General features: G+C 33.4%; 1 protein-coding gene and 1 long non-coding RNA gene across 5 annotated transcripts in view; one reads left to right on the top strand and one right to left on the bottom strand.

Moving 5' to 3' along the window:
• LOC129237574 (uncharacterized) overlaps window positions 1-20,205 on the bottom strand; it is a 79,080-nt gene that overhangs the window by 7,223 nt on the left and 51,652 nt on the right. The window lies entirely within an intron of this gene.
• Window positions 88-14,637, top strand: LOC129237575 (uncharacterized). Its single transcript, XR_008581761.1, has 3 exons — window positions 88-432; window positions 526-629; window positions 14,566-14,637. It is a non-coding gene; the product is annotated as an uncharacterized LOC129237575 (long non-coding RNA).

Raw genomic sequence — 20,205 nt, 5'->3', positions numbered from 1 at the left:
AATGAATCACTCACATAAGCGATTCAATACCTTACAAGTGGCTTATATGGATATTTGTCACCTGCGATGCAATTATCGTGAGTCACTGAAGGCACGAGATTGTAAATGTGTAAATCACTTTCAGTATCAGCCGATGATCGATAACAGCAACTGTGATACCAAATCGCACTGATATCAAAGGCAGTTACAGGATTGAACAAAGATGCCGTAAATTGGCTACCGACGAACGATTTAATTTTGCTGGACTGCGGCAGAATCATTGAAAATTGGACTCCTCGGATAGGCAGAGTTCTTTCAAATAAACAAAAAAGTACCTCGGCCTCAGATGGACCAAGCAAAGTGAAAGTTAAGAGGTTGCCTGCACGCAACACTCATATGAAATAATGAAGAACCGCCCTGATGGGCATACATAGGATTTATGTGCAAATAGAGGTAAGGTGTCAGCTGATTCATACATGCACACATACATATGTATATATTTTCATATGTATATAAATAAGTATGCATATGTGTATATACTTCTAGGAAATATCATAAAATTCCAATGGCATTGCTGGGTTGCATGCAAAGAACTGTATAAAAGAGGGGCCCATATGAAATAGAAAATATTGCATATCGCTTAACAATAGGTGAGCAATACCCGTATGTATGTATGTGCACATAGAGTCAATTGAGGTTGTCTGTTGATAAGATAAGATTATAAATGTTATTATATGATTATAAAAGTGAGGTACGAAATCGAAAGTGCTTATTGGAAATAACGAAGTCACTGCTATTGCAGCTGTTTCTGAGGTTATAAAACAAAAACAACCTCGAATTCTGGTTATCGACTAGAAGTCACAAAAGTAAAAGTGTTTGCTACAATAGAAAACAAAGGGAATGTATATTATGTATACCCATAATTATGAAAGTGGTCTGAGTGAAAATTTCAAAAAAATGAGTTTATCAAGTATTTCACATCCATATTATCTTGAACTATAGGTATTGAATATAATTTTCACGATATCGTCAAAAAGGAATCTATAGATAGTGGATGTAATTTGAACTTTACATGGAATTCATTTTGACTTTCAAATTTGACTTATAATTTATATTTACTGAATGGAAAAATCCAAGCAAGCAATAATGAGGAAGAGAAATTACATCTTAAAGAAAGTCATGATGTACATTTACAAAATGCCAAAAGAGCTAAGAACTGTCTCGCAGAGGACCAAAAAAAGCCATAGAAAGTCCAGCGAATACTATGGATTCTCGTTTGATTTATAAAAAGCACTTCCATAGCCTAAACTGTCTGTTTCGTTAGTCTATTATAAGTGAAATATGCACGTTTATAACTTGGGCTTCCATAATTTCCATAATGGCAATGTCAAGATGTATGTATGGGATGAAACTACAGCATGAAGAGGTGCACAGGAAGTAGCATCAAGCATTTTAGTGCATATGGTGGATATTATAACTACTCAAAAACAGGTAGTAGTTTACAGTGATGCGATGTTCAGGCCAAATGGATGAAAATTGCTCAGAAAAAAATAATAATAGTATTGAAACCGTAGACCACAAATTTTTGGTATCGGATAACCGTATCGAATGACCGTGATTTTGGTTTGATAGAAATGAAAATAAAAAGAGCAACTTACTTATACAACCCTGAGCATTATTTTGAGTGCTGTCTCCATTGCTCTGGTGCATGATCGATTCTCTACTCACCACCTTAAATGGTGCTGGAAGCATATGCGGACGACGTTGCCTGTTTGATAACGGGCCCTTCGCTTATGAACATCTGTAGAAAAGTACAGAAAACACTGGGTGTGATTGACACTTGGTGCTGTGCGAATTGGCTATCGGCAAACCCCACCAAGACTGATATTGTTCTCTTCACCAGAAGGAGAAAGCTTGATGGACTCGTTCTGCCAAAGCTAAAAGGAGTCACCATCCAGCTATCCAAGGAAATTAAATATCTTGGAGTAAACCTCGATAGTAAGCTCCTCTGGAAATCTTTCTCCTGCTAGGTCCTATGGATCTACACGGCTATGATAAGACCCATTATCACCTATGTATTAGTGGTCTGGATGAGTAGACTCTCTCTCGTGGGAATCAGGAGGACCTTATCGAGACTACAAAGCACTGTGGCCATCTGTTGCACCGGAGCTTTTCCGACTACTTCAGGTCCCGGCATTAGATGCTCTGATTGGTTTACCACCACTTGATGATTTCATCCAAGGAGAGGCCTTGAAGGCCATCTGCAGGCTGAAACACAATGGGAACTGGTACGGCCCCTGTCCGGCATAGGAAAACAGAGAAGGCACGAACTTCGATCGAACGATTCTTTCCATGCCATCAAGAGTCATACTTGAAAAGAGATACAGTGTAGTGTTGCCAGAGGCTCAGTTGTGGTCAAACTCAGAAAAAGAGCTAGGCAAACACTGTTTCGCATTTTTACGGATGGCTCCAGGACCGAGCATGGCTCCGGCTCTGGGGTCTACGTGGAATCCAGCAGGACAAAACTGTACTTTGCTCCTGGGATGCATACATCTGCGTTTCAAGCGGAGGTGGATGCAGTTCAAGAAGCGATAAACTTTGTTGTGGAAAACCGATGGAGAGGCAGATCTCTATGTGTCTGCAGTTACAGCGAAACTGCGCTTATGGCCTTAGACAGCCCCCCAACCACATCTTGGGAAGTCGAGTCCTGTAAATCCAGGCTGAACTATGTCGGTAGGCATAATAGCCTGATGCTAACATGGGTCCCGGGACACGTGGGTATCGTGGGTAACGAGACCTCTGGTTCCTTAGCTAAGATGGGCTCTGAGGCCATCAAAGCCACGCTTAGCAAATGCGTAACTACAACTCACAAGCGAGCTTGGCAGGCTGAGAGAGACTGCAGATGGACTAAAATGATGTTACCTGTCATGGCCGGCCGACAGGCAGTGTACTCTGCCCAGCTTGTGAAGAGGAGGATGAGAGCGGACCACTTCTTGTGCGTCAGCCCCGCCTTCGCTCGAATCAGGTTTGAGGTCTTTGGCACTGATGTGTTAAGAAGCGACCATCTTCGCTCCTTGGCAACACAAGAAAATTAAAGAAAATTAAAAGGGAATCCAAGTGTAGTACAATGGACTTAAAAATATCTGGGCGCTGCACTTGCTAGTTGTTCCGACAAAAAAAAAAATTATTATGAATTGATAGAAAAGTGTAGAAGGAAAAAGCCATTTTAGGTTAAACGCAGCCGGATCTTATTGCGACGAAGTCACTAGAAGAATCAAACAAAAAGAGTAAAAAACACAGCGGATGAATCTATCTCTTGGCTAAAAACTCAATGGATGCGTTTCTTCAAAAGTTAACCTTATAAAGTGTTCTACAAAACTTCTTTAGATGATTCTAAACTCCACGTTTTGGATCTTTCACCTAAAAGAGGAATAACAAAAATATTCATACACCGCCCCTAAACCAGTAACGGAAGAACACCATGAACATTTTAAGAATCGTAAAAACTAGAGAAAAATGATAAAAATGAATTACTTTTTAAAAATAATTAATAAATGTTCACGAATTATTTAATTAAAGTTATTGCTTCAAATAAAACTCAAAGTTCTTTATTGTATTAAGTCATTTATGGGACATTCAATTAATTTTGAAAATGGTCTAAGTCAATTAGAGCTTTCCAAACAACATTTTCGTATGAAATTCATACAAAATTTCATATTGATAATAAATTTCCATTCATTAAAACTAAGAAAATTATAAATTAAAATGTCGCACAATGTGAAAATATTTTTTAACTCGTTCAAACGCAATTCATTAAATATCTCGAAAAAAGAAATATATGACTTATACCGCTTTCATAATTATAGGCACATGTATGTGCGTGTAAACCCGCTATTCCAAAAACCCAAACTTTTTAAAAATAAATAAAAATAAAAATAAAAATAAAAATAACTTTCGAATTCGTATACGAATAAAACTCAAAAACAATTTGAATATCTGAGCGAAAAAAGCAACATTCGAAAAATTTGTTTTATTTCTGTTAAAACTCAAAAATTTATATTATTATTTATCTTATATTTCAAAGTCGTTATATATAATTAAAAAAAAACAAAATCATAATGATGACGGTCCCGGTTTGTTACCGAAACACATCAAATATTGGCATGTTGTGAAAACTTTTTCTCCGCGAAAGAGTAGTGCAAGTGATTTCAATCGTTCAAGGTGGACGATATTTTTAATTTTATCAAAATATTGTTTAATATCCAAACGGCGCCAGTTGGACACACCAAGTGAAGTCAAATCCTTCTCCACCTGATCTTTCCTACGCAGAGAAGGCCTTCCTTTTCCCCCGCTACCACCACCTGGTACCTCATCGAATACTTTCAGAGCCGGAGCGTTTGTATCCATTCGGACGGCATGACCGAGCCAATGAGAGATGATAGTCTTGTAAAGTGTTAGTTTTGTTCGTCGGGAGAGAACTTTACTACTCAATTGCCTACTTAGTCCAAAGTATCAAAGTATTCTTGGTAAGAGAGATTCTACATTGGATTTCAGGGCTGACAATATTATCGGCGTTATTATAGTTCCTAAATAAACGAAGTCTTTTATAACCTCGCAATCAGAACTGTCGACGGTGCCGATACGCGATTGCGCCGATTGATAACAGGAGGTACTTCGTTTTTTCCTCGTCCACCACAAGACCCATTCGCTTTGCTTCTCAATTCAGTTTGGAAAAGGTAGAACTAACAGTGTGGTTGCAGTGATGTCAATATCACCGGGATACACCAAACATTTTACGCTCTTATAAATTATTGGGCCTGAACGATTAAGTTCTTCTTTTAACATCAGGTTAAAAAAATCACGCTACAGCGAGTCACCCTGTCTGGAGCCTCGTTTAGTATCAAACGGCTCGGAGAAATCTTTCCCAATTCTGATCTCGATGCTGGTATTGAGCAACGTCATCTTGCATAGCCGTATTAATATAGTTTTGCGGGGATACCAAATTCAGACATCGCGGCATACAAATAACTCCTCTTCGTACTGTCGAATGCAGCTTTGAAATCGACGAAAAGATAGTGTGTGTCGATTCACCTTTCATGTATTTTTTCCAAGATTTGTCGTAATATATATTAATTTTCCAGGTCTATAGCCACATTGATAAGGTCCAATCAGTTGGTTGACGGTGGGCTTCAGCCTTTCACACAATACGCTCGCTAGAACTTTATAGGCGATATTTAGAAGACTAATCCCGCGGTAATTAGCACAGATTGCAAGATCACCCTTCTTATGGATCCGGTAGGCATCGGTAGGCATGCTTTACCAGCACCTCACCGCCATGTTTGAATAGCTCAGCCGGCAGTCCGTCGGCTCCCGCGAATTTGTTGTTCTTTAGCCGCGTTATCGCTATTCTCACCTCGTCATGGTCGTGTAGCTGAACGACAATTCCGTCATCAACTATTGGGGTAACGGGATCTTCACATTCTCTGTGACATGCGCAGCTATCCCTATTTAACAGGTTCGAGAAGTGTTCCTTCCTTAATATAATATATATAATATTTAGTTATTGTGGGCAAATTTTTGGAACTTTAATAAGCAATTATTATTTCAAATTGCATTTAAGCTAAAGGGCTATTTTATATAGACTTCAACACTTTTCGAGATATGTTTATTTTACGCGGTTCTCCTACACTTCGTACCGGCTGATATGAAAAAAAGTACTCGAAACGACATTAGGAGCTGCTTCATTTTTGCATTTTGCTCTCTTTGTCGGAGTCTAACCCAACTGGCCTACACGTGCTTTACACTGAATACACCTTTGGGACAAGCTGGCACGCCTCTCATACTTGTATAAAACCCTTTCGCAAATATTGCTTTGAGTCGGAGATTGGTTCGACTCCCTTGACTCTTGACCCTTGACCCTTGAGCATGCTATGCCAGAAATTTTTAGACAATGGCGTCTTTATTGATTCTTAGGAACTCTGAATCATCGTATAATTTAAAATCTGCGGACTCCCGCTAAGGCAAAACATTGGCTATCTGCATGACTAAAAGTAAATATTCCGAGAGCTCAGGCAAATACTGTAGGTTATAGTGCCAGTATTGATAATACTAGGAAACATAAAAGCAAAAACAAATACCCAAAGTAACATGTATTGTAAATTGTCAGCATTTGCTATTGTTTGCACAATAAACACACAAAAACTAAAGAAACTAACAACAACAGATCAGCGGGTCACTTGGCGCGCCCACATTCGTATTTTATACGCAACAAAACGAGGTGTTAAAATAAAAGCGATTTATTTGCGCACCTCAACAGGTTGTTGAATTTGTTTTACAAAACAAAAGTACGGTACATGCCCACAAACATACATGCATACATACATATATACTCACATACATAGGTACATACATATACATACACAATAAGTATATTCTGGTTAACAGGTTGTTGCCGATGCGTGCCTCAAGTATCTCGGCCAACTTATATGAGCAGAAATTTCGAAAGAGAAAAGGCGACGCACGCATTAATAAAAACTGTAAGAATGACTGATTGGTGTAAGTTCCTTCTTTTTTTTTTGTTCTATTTAAAATGGAAGTGCGAAATGTTTAGTGAGGCCAGAGAACGTCTAAAATAGAAAAGGTGCAGTATCGGCCTGTTCAAACAACACAAACTCGCCTAGCCGGGGCTGCACCTTCCGCTCTGCAGTTGCCAACTCACTTAGCTTCACTTAAAAATAAATAAGAATAAGACAAAGGAATCGCTTAGCCCTTCAAGAGAGGATATCTCGAACGTTATTCAATTTCACTCAATGATCAAAATGTTGGTATGAAGTCTTTCAGAGCTAAATTTCTTCAGTTCTGTTTAGCATTTTGACAATTTTTTTTCTATATGATAAAATATAATTAAAAAATATTTTCAATAAAAATTTTTCAAACTTTTTTAATTTTATTTTTTTTTCATTTAATTTTAGTGAAAATAAACTTTAAAAAACTTTTAAAACTTTTTTAATATTTTTTTCATTAAATTTCAGTGAAAATTTTTGTTGAAACATTTTTTTTTCATTAAATTTTACTTTTTTGTCGAAAATTTTTATTGAAATTTTTTTACTCAATGATGAAAATTTGGTAAGAAGTTTTTAAAAGTTAAATATCTTCAATTCTGTTTAGCATTTTGACAAATTTTTTTTTCTATATGATAAAATATAATTAAAAAAATATTTTCAATAAAAATTGTTCAAATTTTTTTTAATTTTATTTTTGTTTCATTCAATTTTAGAGAAAATTTGTAAAACTTTTTAATTTTTTTTTTCATTCAATTTTAGTTAAATTGTTTATTCAAAATATTTTCTTCAATGAATTGTACTTTTTTATCGAAAATTTTTATTGAAATTTTTTTACTAAATTTTACTGAATGATGAAAATTTTGGTAAGAAGTTTTTTAAAGTTAAATATCTTTCAATAAAAAGATTTCCAAATTTTTTTTAATTAAATTTGTTTTTTATTAAATTGTGGTGAAAATTCTTAAAACTTTTTGTTTTTTTTTCATTAAATTTCAGTGAAAATTTTAATTGAAAATATTTTTTTCATTTAATTTTACTTTTTTATCGAAAATTTTTATAGACATTTTTTTTACTCAATGATGAAAATTTGGTAAGAAGTCTTTTAGAGTTAAATTTCTTCAATTCTGTTTGGCATTTTGACAATTTTTTTCTATATGATAAAATATAATTAAAAAAAAAAATTTTTTTCAATAAAAATTTTCCAAACTATTTTTAATTTAATTTTTTTTATTAAATTTTAGTGAAAATTTTTAAAACTTTTTTAATTTTTTTTTTCATTAAATTTCAGTGAAAATTTTTATTGAAAATATTTTTTTCATTCAATTTTGCTTTTTTATCGAAATTTTTTTTTTAATTTCTTTTACTCAATGATGAAAATTTTTGGAAGAAGTTTTTTAAAGTTAAATATCTTCAATTCTGTGTAGCATTTTGACGATTTTTGTTCTATGTAATAAAATTTAGCTCTCTCGAAAGTCGTGGATTGCATAACCGGTATTTGGCTATTCAGCAGGCATTCCTTGAGACTCGGAGTTTTCTCCCAGGAAGAGGAAGAAACAGTTGAGCACTTCCTTTACAATTGCCCAGCCTTAGCTATAATCAGATAAAATTTTCTAGGTAAATATTTTTTCAGTTATATTACTGAACTGTCTGTCGTGGGGATGGGACAAGTCCTGTGCTTCATAAGATCCGCAAAATGGTTCCTCGAAGGAAATGAATGAGGTTCACGTGTCGCACAGTGTTATCACAACGGACCTGTAAGGTCTAAGTGAGTTGGTCGTACAGATCGACTACCACCGTAAAATAACCTAACCTACCTTCAGCCTTATGACTTTGGCAAACTAGTTTTTGAACCGATATTACTAAAATCATATGGATATAGTTGCTTTTCCGGTTGATGGAGAGTGTAATGGAAGTAAAAAGGGTACCGGGTTTTTACCACAACTGACTATTCAAACTGAAAAGAATAGAAAATTAAAAATAAAATTATCAGTACCAAATCTTTCGCATGCCCATTAAAGATCAAAGTAAATTCAAAGAGCTCGGTTATACTGTCAAAGTGAAATTTACCCCGTCCTCATATTCTAATCCCACACAATAAATACTAAGTAACTGCAGAGGAAATTTTTTACCACTCCTTTTGCCCCTGGCAAGTTACAGCTGCAGCAAAAAGTGTTGTGATCCAGTCCAGTCTGGCTGCGTGAAAATACAATGGCCAGTGTCATATAAGCATAATACGCATAAAGATCCAGCGGCTTCGTTGGCTGGGTTATGTCGACCGAATGGATACAAACACTCAGGCTCTGAAAGTACTCGATACGGCGCCAGTTGGTGGTAGCAGAGAAAGAGGAAGGCCTCTTCTGCGTTGGAAAGATCAGGTGCAGAAGGACTTGGCTTCACTTTGTTTGTCCAACTGGCGCGGATTAGCACGAGAAAAAAAAACGACTGGCGCGCTTTATCAAGAAGAAGAAAAGCAGATCCCAAACATACCCAGCAGAGAAGTGGCGAATTGAAGGCGCCTATTATATTTTCGTTACTTTTGGTGGGATGCTTTGAAAGTTAATAGAATTACTTAACAGTTTGAGCGACATTCGGTGAAGAGCAGGACGCTTGACTTTTGACAGTCCCACGACGTAATTAAACAATTTTGCATACTTTAGGTGGGACGCTTTGAAAAACAATGCTATTATATACCGTTTATCAAAATGTGAATAATGCAGTGCTGCCAAATCATATGCAATATTGATTTTTTCTTATATTCCCTAATCGCTAAGTGGTGGGTGAATCGAAAGGAGCTAATATTTCTATCAGAAATCGACTCTTAACATTTTTAACGGATAATACAAATATGAATAAAAATATTATAAATATTTTATTGAATAATAAATAAAATTTAGAGACTTTGCTTGGAAACTTTGAAATTGAAATTCTTTCGAAATAAAATTTGTAAACTTTGACCCACCGTAAAAAAAATTAGGCGCGCTTAAGGGGAGCCGGTGGTCTAGAAATTTAAAAAAAAGGGATGTTTTATTTTTTCGATATTTCGAAAATATGGTATCTTAAAAATGTACTGTGAAATCTTCATGCGGAAATTCCCAATATTATAGTTTCTACAGCCCATTAACTAGGTAGAGGGCGATCCGCGCGCTCCTGTACCTCAAACTTAAAATCATTTATCCCGAAACTCCTTTTTTCGGCCTGGTGTTGTCAAAAAAAAACTATTCAACTGAATCGTCTGAAATTTTAATAGGTTGTTCACAACATCAATGGCTATCGCCCGTACTAAAATCATATAATTATTTCAATTATTTCGTATTTTTATATTAAAAAACTGAAAAAAACGTATTTTTAGAGTGTCAAATTCAAAACCACGCCATTTTGTCAAATTTCTTTTTTTCTAGTGCGGAACATAGCTACAGTCAGACTGATTAATAATTCTTTTGGTTTTTGTGTTTCAGATGAATAGAAGAGCCAAAATAAACAAGACCGTCCAAATCCAATTTTTCGGGAGGGTCAACTTCAGAGCCATTTTTAAAATTATTAAAATTTAAAAAAAATTTATTTTTTTATTTTTGTATGTAAAAGAAGTTAAATAAAAAGCCTAAAAAATTTTAAAATCGGTTTTCATTTTTTATCGTAAAAAAATTCCTGAAAATACCCTAAATTTTCGAGGGACCCGGGAGCCCTTAAATACAATATGAGTTTGTTTTACCTCCAAGATTACATAGTCCCTTTTCTGTTCATCTACACACATACATACATAAGTGCATAACCCCAAATGGATGCATGCTAGTGCAAAATTTTTTATTTTTATTTTTAATTATGATTTTTAATTTTTCCTAAACCGACTAACTCTTTCAGAAAACCACAGAAATGTGGGAAAAAATGTTGTATGTATATGTGAAAAAATATTTCAATGATTTTTTTGTGTATTTCTTTTAATATATTTCAACTTCACTAACAAGTTGGTGCTAATTTGTGTCCAACAACAGCTCTAAAGGCACTTGCGTTCACGCCTGTGTAAAAAACCTGTTGTGTCACCGCAGACATACCACCGCGCTTTCCTCAAAACCCGCATGGACACTACATAGACTCTCATATATGTATATATCACTTACTTACATACATACATACTTACATACATACATAGAATGAATGTTGTGTAAGCGGGCGGAAACTTTTTTCTTCTTGTTTTTTGTTTTTACTTTTTACATACATTTATGTAGGTGTGTGTGTGGGTTTAAGAATGTGAAACGTTTAAACGACCACAACAAATTTATCACACAAACCGCAAGTTGTCTTCGAACAAGTGTTGTGGTTTCTAGGCCAGGCGGTTAAGCAAAAAATTCTAATAGTAAATTCCAAAAATAAAATTATTCTTAAACAAAATCATTCAATGAACAAACCACGGTGACGCAATGATTTGTTTGACAAAGTGGAAGAAATATGAGTTAAAAAAAATATAAATTTCTCGAAACTGGTTTTTAATCGAAAAGTTAGCTTTCAGCGTTATTTGTTGTTGTAATCAAAATAATCTTGGGATTATGCTTATATGGGAAAATCATTCAATTACGAGAACAAACTCACAGTGGAGGACAAAACAATTTGAGCGGCAGAAATACTGCAGTTTTTTGCTATGCGAAATTTCATGCGCACAATTTTTTGATACTTTTCCACTTTTAAATAATAGCTATGTATAGTAGCTTATTAAAACAGATGATTTAAAAATTAATAATATATATCAAGATACATACATACGTCAGTGTAAATATGTAAGTTAGGTTAAGAAATTTGAAGATTTCATATAGTTTGCGTTTTCATCCTCATAACTTTTCCTGTGAGGTCAAATTGCATTAGTATTTGCGAGGGCTCCCATAATTGTAGTAAAGGTTTTAAGCACTCTGGCATTGAGTAACTCAAATTTTTCCTTCTTGATTTCTGTTATATGTAGAAAACATTTTCAAGGATATCTTCCGAATTGGAAAAAGCCTTGGCTTTCCTTTTTTTTGACCTGTAGCTTAAAGGTGTGACAAAGGAGCGTTGTCATGTCAAGTGATTCAAATACTTTGGGCATTGATTTCATATATTCTGAAAATTGGATTATATTATAGTTTATGAAAATACTAATAAGAAAATATGCTTAAAGAACAGATTTTATTGAAAATCATTTTCTTTTATTAATTTTTATTCAATGTTAAAAATTTTGGTATGAAATTCTATAAAGTTAATTATCTTCAGTTCTCTTTAGTATTTTGACAATTTTTTTTTCTATATGATAAAATATAATTGAAAAAATAGTTTCAATAAAAATTTTCCAAACTTTTTTAAATTTAATTTTTCTTTCATTAAATTTTAGTGTAAATTTTTATTGAAAATATTTTTTTCAATCAATTTTACTTTTTTATCGAAAATTTTTATTGCAATCTCTTTTTTACAATTTTACTCAATTTTCAAATTTAGGTAAGAAGTTTTTTAAAGTTAAATATCTTCAATTCCGTTTAGCATTTTGACAATTTTTTTCTATATGTTAAAATATAATTAAAAAAATATTTCCAATAAAAATTTTTCAAACTTTTTTTAATTTTATTTTTGTTTCATTCAATTTTAGTGAAGATTTTTAAAGCTTTTTTTATTTTTTTTTTTCATTAAATTTGAGTGAAAATTTTTTAAAGTTAAATATAATATCTTCAATTCTGTTTAGCATTTTGACAATTTTTTTTCGGTATGATAAAATGTAAATCAAAAAATATTTTCAATAAAAATTTTCCAAAATTTTTATAATTTTACTTTTTTTTCATTCAATTTTAGTGAAAATTTTATATAAAATTTTATTTCATTCAATTTTACTTTTTTATCGAAAATTTTTATTGAAAATCTCTTTTTATTTAATTTTACTCAATTTGAAAATTTTAGTAGAAAGTTTTTTAGACTTAAATGTCTTCAGTTCTGTTTAGCACTTCAACATTTTTTTTTCTATATGATAAAATATAATTATTATAAACAAATATTTTCAATAAAAATTTTCCAAAATTTTTTTATATTGTTTTTTTTTTCATTCAATTTTACGCAATACTATATTCTCTAAAAAAGTTTTTTTTTTATTGAAAACCTTTTTTATTCAATTTTACTCAATTTGAAAATTTTGGTATGAAGTTTTTTAGAGTTAAATGTCTTCAATTCGGATTAGCATTTTGACATTTTTTTTCTGTTAGGAAAATACTAATAGAAAAATGTACTTTAAGAAAAATTGTTTTTATTGAAAATCCTTTTTTTTTTTTGTATAGGATAAAATATACCTACTTCAATGTTTGTTTCAAATTTTTCACTGAAATTTTTTTTTGCAATTTGTGAAAACACACCCTGTTTCAGATTTTTTTTTACAGGATATTTTATATTGATTCGCTGTACATATTAGAAAGGTTAGAAAGTTTATAGAATTCCACTATGTAACATTCAGAAATTAACTCATAGAGGTATTTTTCACAAATTAAAAAAAAATATTTATTTCCCAAAACTGAAGATATTTGTTCAAAAAATTCTATGATAAAAATTCAACATTAAATAAATCTCAAAATTACTAATTTTTTTTTTAATTATTCAGTTTAATGCACTAAATCCTAGAAATAAACCAATTTTCAGAAAAATTCAATTTCATGCCAAAAATACATGGATCACTTGACGGACTCCATGTCAGGCCTCAAAGGTCGTGCCAGTACCAGTTCGTGTACAAATGCGTACTTGTAATTAGTATTTTTTTGCATGCAAAGGAAACCCAACCGCCAATTTATGAAATTATCTGAAATATTTTTTCTACACAACAGCCATTAAATTAGTCTGTTCAGACTCAAGCGATAAGCAAACAAAATCGTCTGTCAGCACTTGCTTTGAGAAGGCGCAATATCTGCAATACAAGTTCTTGTAGTCGGAATCTCAATTATTAGCTGTCAGATTTGGATTCTACCAATTTTTTTTTTAATAAAAAATAAAAAGCTGTACAGGCCATTTATCTGTGAATAGGCTCTTCAATTTTTGCCAGCTAATTTGCCTCAAGTATTCGACGTGAAGGTAAATTTGCATCTATTAGAAGTTAATAGAAACAAGCACCACTTGTCTACGTCCATGTCTAAGGATTCATAGAATACGCGCATGAATGCCGTAGCATTCACCGTTTTTTTTTTGCACAGAGATTGTAAAGGTTAAATCTGTACTTTTTTGAGAAAATCGCTCTTCAGCAACTAATTGAAGTCCAATTTTGGCGTTGCAACTATTTTGAATGCATTTTCGTTTCCAAAGATGGCTTTTTCGTGACTTTTCAAAACAACTAGGGAAGGGTTAAACCAGCATCTAACTCTCCGGCGAACTGTTTACACACAAAACTTCGACGAAGAGTTAGATGCTATGGGTTAAAGTTGTTTTGAAAAGTGATTTTTTAAAGTAATTTTTATGAACTCGCCAGTTTTGAATCCAATTTGCAAACGCATGCAATTCAGTCAATGATGTTTCCTTCCTTGGGCTAGCCTTTGCTGCTTCCTGAATCGGTTCTTCTATACACAAAAATTGACCGCTTATAATTCTAAAAAAAAAAAAATATTTTGCCAAATAATCCTTTTTAACTTAGTTTTAATATTCAGTGAATATTCACAATGCAGAAATATTTTATGATTTAAAAAGGCCCGCATTACAAAAAAAAAAATAGTTTATTATATGTATCTTCGACTTTTTATGTTCGCAACTGTAAGTTCTAAAGCTCTATACGACTGCGGTTAAAATTATTCTGAAAAAATACTGAATTAGCAAAGTAAAAAAAATTATATTTATACAAAATTTAAATGCTAACATCTAAATAAGTGAGCTTTACTTAAGTCCCGCAATATATGTACGTGTGGATGTATGCATGTATGCATGCATATATGTGTATACCTCTAGCTCCTTATGTCCCTGTGAATGAATATTTATTTACGATAACGTTTGAGTATAATGAGAATTTATTTATTAATTTAATTTCGTTTCGAAAAATTTTTCATTTCAGTGCAAAGTCAGAAAGAGGCGCGGTTTCATGGCAGTCACTAATCGCGTGGGAATACATGCATACATAATCCTACATGGAGGTATACATAGGTAAGCAAGCGATGAGCTGTATTTGAGCTGTAACTGCAGCATTGGTGTATATTTAGTTGTATGGGATAATGCATACATGTAAGTGCAATGTGGCGCAAAATGAATCACTCTATCGGAAGATTTATAATTTTTCAATCGGAAAATTTATATTTTTTTTAATCATATTTGACATTTGTGGAGTAAACAGCTGCAGTATACAAACAGAAGCAGTGAAGCGCGGAAAGGTCAAAATACAAATTCGCTTCCCCAAAATTTTTTTTTTTTGTTTTTTAGTAAAAAAGTAATTAGAAAACAAAATTCGATAATTAATTTTGCGCCACCTTGTATTGACATTTATCTTCTGAAAATTTTCTTAAATACAGCTAAACTTCGCAAAACTATCGACATATTTTACTTCCCATAATGAAAAATGCACAGAGTCTATAAGTGCATATGTAAGTATTCACATACTCGTATACTGTGTATTTGTGTATGTTCTAATACTTGGTTAGGTATTTGGACGAATTTCTCCTCCAATTGTGGTGTCCTCTATATGTGGTGTACTTATATATAGTATATGTATGTATAAGTAAGTAGTGGTATGGTAAATATGCATATGCTTTATAGTCTTGTTATTGCTCTAAAGGTACTTTCCCCAACTAATCTGTAACATTACAACTCACTTTATCATACCAACAAATACACTTTCGTTCTCTCATTCTCTCAAATGCTTGTCAAGCTGTCGTTCCGCCACATATAGAAGTGAGTTAATCTTTTAAATTTTGTAGTAAAATGAAGTGAAATCAATAAAGGGCTTAAGTTAATACCTTGCCTTAATACCTTGAATATACATACTTATACAAGGTGAAGTACAAAATAAACAAGACTGGCGTCATAAAAATGTTCTTAATGGTGCCATCTTTTTAATGAGTTAATGCAACGGAAGCTAATTCCCTCGCTGACTTCCAGTGAAAGCTTGGTGACATTTGGTTCAGTGGAAGCGAAGTTTTCGCGTCTAAAATGTCAATATGTTTATGTCATCGGTACAAAAATGAGTTTCGAACAAAGAACTGATATCAAATTTTATTTAAAATCGGTAAAACTTTTATCGAAACAATTGAATTGATGAAAAAAGTTTATGGCTATGATTGTCTATCTCGTGTCAGAGTTCATGAGTGATTTACACATTTCAGAGATGGTTGTGAGGACATAAATGTCAATGAACATACGGGCCGCCCAAAATCAGTAATCACCGAAAACTTCATCAAAATTGTTCGTGAATTTATGAAAAATGCACCGAAATCATCATTGAAACTCATGGAATCGGAGTTGAATATCTCCAAACATCGAGTTCGGGCCAAACCGTCAATGCAATTTTCTATCTTGGCATTTTGAAGCGTTTGTTGCATTGCATTCGTCGAATTTGCCCTCAATACCGCGAAGGAGGAAGCTGGCGCTTATTGATGATAATGCACCATCTCATCGATCCACTCTTGTAACTGATTTTTGACTAGAAATCGCATTTTAACTATCAAACACTCACCGTATTCGCTTGATATGGCTCCCTGTGACTTCCACCTATTCGGAAAATTGCATTTGGCCATGAAAGGAAAACGTTTTGCCCCCGTAGAGGCCATCCAAAAAGCTTGTACCGACATCCTGAAGGACATTCCTGTCAATGACCTGAAACACTCTTTCGAAAAGCTTTTAGATCGCGCAAAACAGTGTATCGCGGCCAGAGGAGACTATTTTGAATAAATAAACTCGAAGTTATCAGAATCTATTTTAGCTCAGTCTTGTTTATTTTGGACTTCACCTTGTAAGATTAAGATTGGAAAAACGTCTAGAGTAATTTTTCTAGAGACAAAATTAGCTCAAGTTAGCTTAACTCAAAGTGCTGAAAAAGTTCCCAAAATATGTTAATTTTTCCCGCCGCTACACAGGTCTAACCACTTAAGACGGGTAAGCTTTGAAGACAAAATGGACTTGCCTTAGTTTGGGACATTTATTTTTGCCAGATAATTAAGAAAAAGGAAAAAAGTTAAAGGGTACTTTAAAGTTAGGAACAGTTTATCGGCTCGATTAGTAAATTTCACTTGATTGGTTAAGTGTAACTAGAGAATTATGGGAAATTAAAAAAAAAACAGCGTTAGAAAAGTATTTCCGTCAATTACGAGTAAACATTTATTTTGACTATTTTTTCATGGCAAATATTTTCGTAAGACATTTTGATCCGTAAAAGTCATGTTAAGAGCACTTCTGAACTTTTCTTAAAAAAAGTGTTAAAATTAGCTAAAAACGGAAACTAGGGTGTTAAAATATCTAACTAAAATTATGTACTTGGCCTTGCCATAAGTTCTGTTACAAGTTAAGTCCGTTATAGATGTGAAATTATAATACTTTTTTTAAGTTTTATTTTTTTAGTGTCATTTAATCACGTAAATACTAAAAACAAATATATATTTTCATTCGAAATGGTCACCATTTGCTTCTACACAAGTCTTCAAGTCTTCGATTAGGCAATTCAGCTACCGCAGAAATGCAAACCGCGTGTTTCCATTCTGTGCGATCTACGATAGGCCATTTGCTCCAATTCTGGTCACAAATTGTAATCCAATGGATTCAGATTTGGACTTCCAAACGGCCAATCTTCTGCGGCTATGAAGCCAGGAAAATTTGTTTTTTAGCCACTGTTGGGTGGGCTGGGTGGTTTTTGCCTTATGAGCTGGAGCGGAATCTTGCTGGCAGATTCAAGTTTGAATTTTTTTAGTGTTAAATATCTTGAATTCTGTTTAGAGTCTCGACAGTTTTTGGTTTTCTATAGGATAAAATAAAATTAAAAAAACATTTTCAACAAAAATTTCCCAAAATATTTTAAATTTTATTTTTTTTTTCATTCAATTTTAGCGAACATTTTATAGAAAATATTTTTTTCATTCAATTTTCCTTTTTTTATTCAAAAATTTGATTGAAAAATTTTTTTTTAAGTTAACTATCTTCAACTCTGTTTAACATTTTGACAACTTTTTTTTTGTTAGGAAAATACTAATACAAAAATGTACTTTAAAAATTTTTTTTTTATTGAAAACCTTTTTTTTCGTTTTGTATAGGATAAAATATACTTTAATTTTTATTTAAAATTTTTGATTGAAAATATTTTTTTTTGTAATTTGAGAAAACACACCCTCTGGCTGTTTTAGTATTTTTTTGACATGATATTTTGTATTGATTCGCTATATGTATTAGAAGATTCAACACTCTCCATTGAAGAGAGCCTTTACAAGACACTTCACACTGGAGGCTGGATGGTGGCCACTCTGAACTCTTGAAACAACACTTTTTGCGTGTTTATAAGTTTTAGCATAGATTTTGTCGTTTTAATTATTAAAAACTTATTCAACAGTGAACATTTTCTCACCTGTGAAAAAAATATTTTCATAGCTGTTGACGACGTGCCACCGAAAAAGCTGCTTGCATCCGTCGGGTCTAATCTTCTTCAAGTGAGTTGGCAAAAGATAACCAGTAAACGACGGAAGGCTTTCAAGTGAGAATCCTCTCTAATTAGTCTGGATATGGATCTGGTTGTTGTTGTTGTTGTATCAGCATAAACATTCCTCATACATAACATATGCTGCTGAAATGACAGTCCTGGACCGGATATAAATCCGGATCGTTCCAGTTACGTAGAACCGACTGTCATGGGAACGACATGGATCTGGTCGATACATCCATTTCTGACATGACTTTCTGCTTTCTAAGGGGATTTCTGCGAATGCATAGGAACAAAAGCAAAAATAAAAAATTTCTGCGAATTTGTTCACGCCGTATACATTGTAAAATTTGTCACAGAATTTACGGCAAGCCTAAGTATATACGACATGTTTCTACATACCTAGGTATGTATATAAATGTTTATTCTTTCAAATACCTACATATTTACTAATATTGCCATACGCTCTATAATTAATGCACTCATTTCATTTTTCCTTTTGTTTTATAGTCTTTTATTTCGCAACCAATTTTTCTCCCAAACTGCATTTTTCCCCTCCCTAATGGCCGACTGATAAATGTTGGTCAAATGCTTGAGAATTAATTGCCCACTTCCAAGTGTTGTGCTCAGGTGTTCTTACCAAAACAGGCGAATTTTGCAATAAAAATAATTACTATTAAGCCAGCAGGTATTTATATAATTAAATGAATGAGTGACACATTGAGTGAGCGAACAAGTTTTCTAACAAAAAGCGAGCGATAAAAAATAAATTTCATATATCACTTGGATATGAGATATGACGTAAGTCGGATATGACACAGTTTGTTTTTTGTGGTAATTTACATAGAGTGACTAAAAACTAAAGAAGTTTGGCAAGAATTCGCTTGAATTGTAAGTCGTTTTAATCCTATTAAGTATATAAACAAAACGCACATCTTCTAAAAATAAACTTATAAAAGTTGCTTTTAGATTTGACTAAATACTCGTTCGTATTTGTAAATTTTATAATGCGGCTGTGCGATTCCATGCATCAAAGTAAGCGCTTCGGTGCGTCCTCCTATGCACTGTAACGTATTTCAGGTTGGAATTATGGACATTAATAAGGTCTGATTAGGCAAAAATATGACTTCGTTTCGAGAAATCTATATGTACTTTGATGGCTAAGCGGCGCCTAAGCTAAAAGCCTTGGTGGGGTCGTCACTAACACGGGATGGAGGAACATTTCCGCATCCACTTCAAGGGCGGGGCTTTCAATAATTCCCTCATTTCTCGCAAATGCCGGGCATCTCTTAACGAGATGATGGAATATTTCCGCATGGGTGCCTGGGATATGAGTGCTAGGACATAGTGACATACAAGGCATTTTAAGACAGCCGAATTAGGCCTTTTGATAGGATGATTGTAGATATACTCCTCTCAACCTACCTACAAATTGTGTGATGCAAGTAGCATTATCACTTCAGCCAACACGAGATGAGTAGATAGTCTGAATGAAAGAATTCGGCAAGCAAAAACGTCTCTGTGTTATTTGTTCTGATCACAGGCCGTTGTCTTCTAGATCGGCATGCTCAAAGATTGAATTAACCTCATTACAACTATAGCAGAACTGCAAGCATGAGGGAAGGGGAAAGAGCCAGTAAGACAGTTTCTTTGTCACTAGCCTGTGTGGTATTCCAGTAGGTTTAGATAATTTGGCTCATCGTTCTTGAATGATGCTGATAAATTTATGGATATAAGTTTCAACCCGATCAATGGTTCTGCACTTGCAACAAAATGGTTTAACGAGGAGTAGCAGATTAACTGGTACTGTGGTAGCACAATTGTTCGGTAAGGATTGAATCGGTAAGGATTAATGGATCAACTAAAGTTGGTTTCAAGACCGACCGCCACTTCCATCAAACTGTCTAAACTGTTGAACACAAAACTTGGTACGAAAGTAAAAGTTGAAAATAATCTAAGATACTTCACATTAAAAACTCCATAAATAATTTTAAATACAAAATAAATAACAAATTTATTAATTTTTTTTAAATATAAAAAAATCTCTGCCGTCAGCGATTTTCTTCACACCCCAATCCGTGT

This window comes from Anastrepha obliqua, chromosome 2 (assembly GCF_027943255.1).
Source record: "Anastrepha obliqua isolate idAnaObli1 chromosome 2, idAnaObli1_1.0, whole genome shotgun sequence".
NCBI lineage: Eukaryota > Metazoa > Arthropoda > Insecta > Diptera > Tephritidae > Anastrepha > Anastrepha obliqua.
This window is presented reverse-complemented; position numbering and strand designations above follow the sequence as displayed.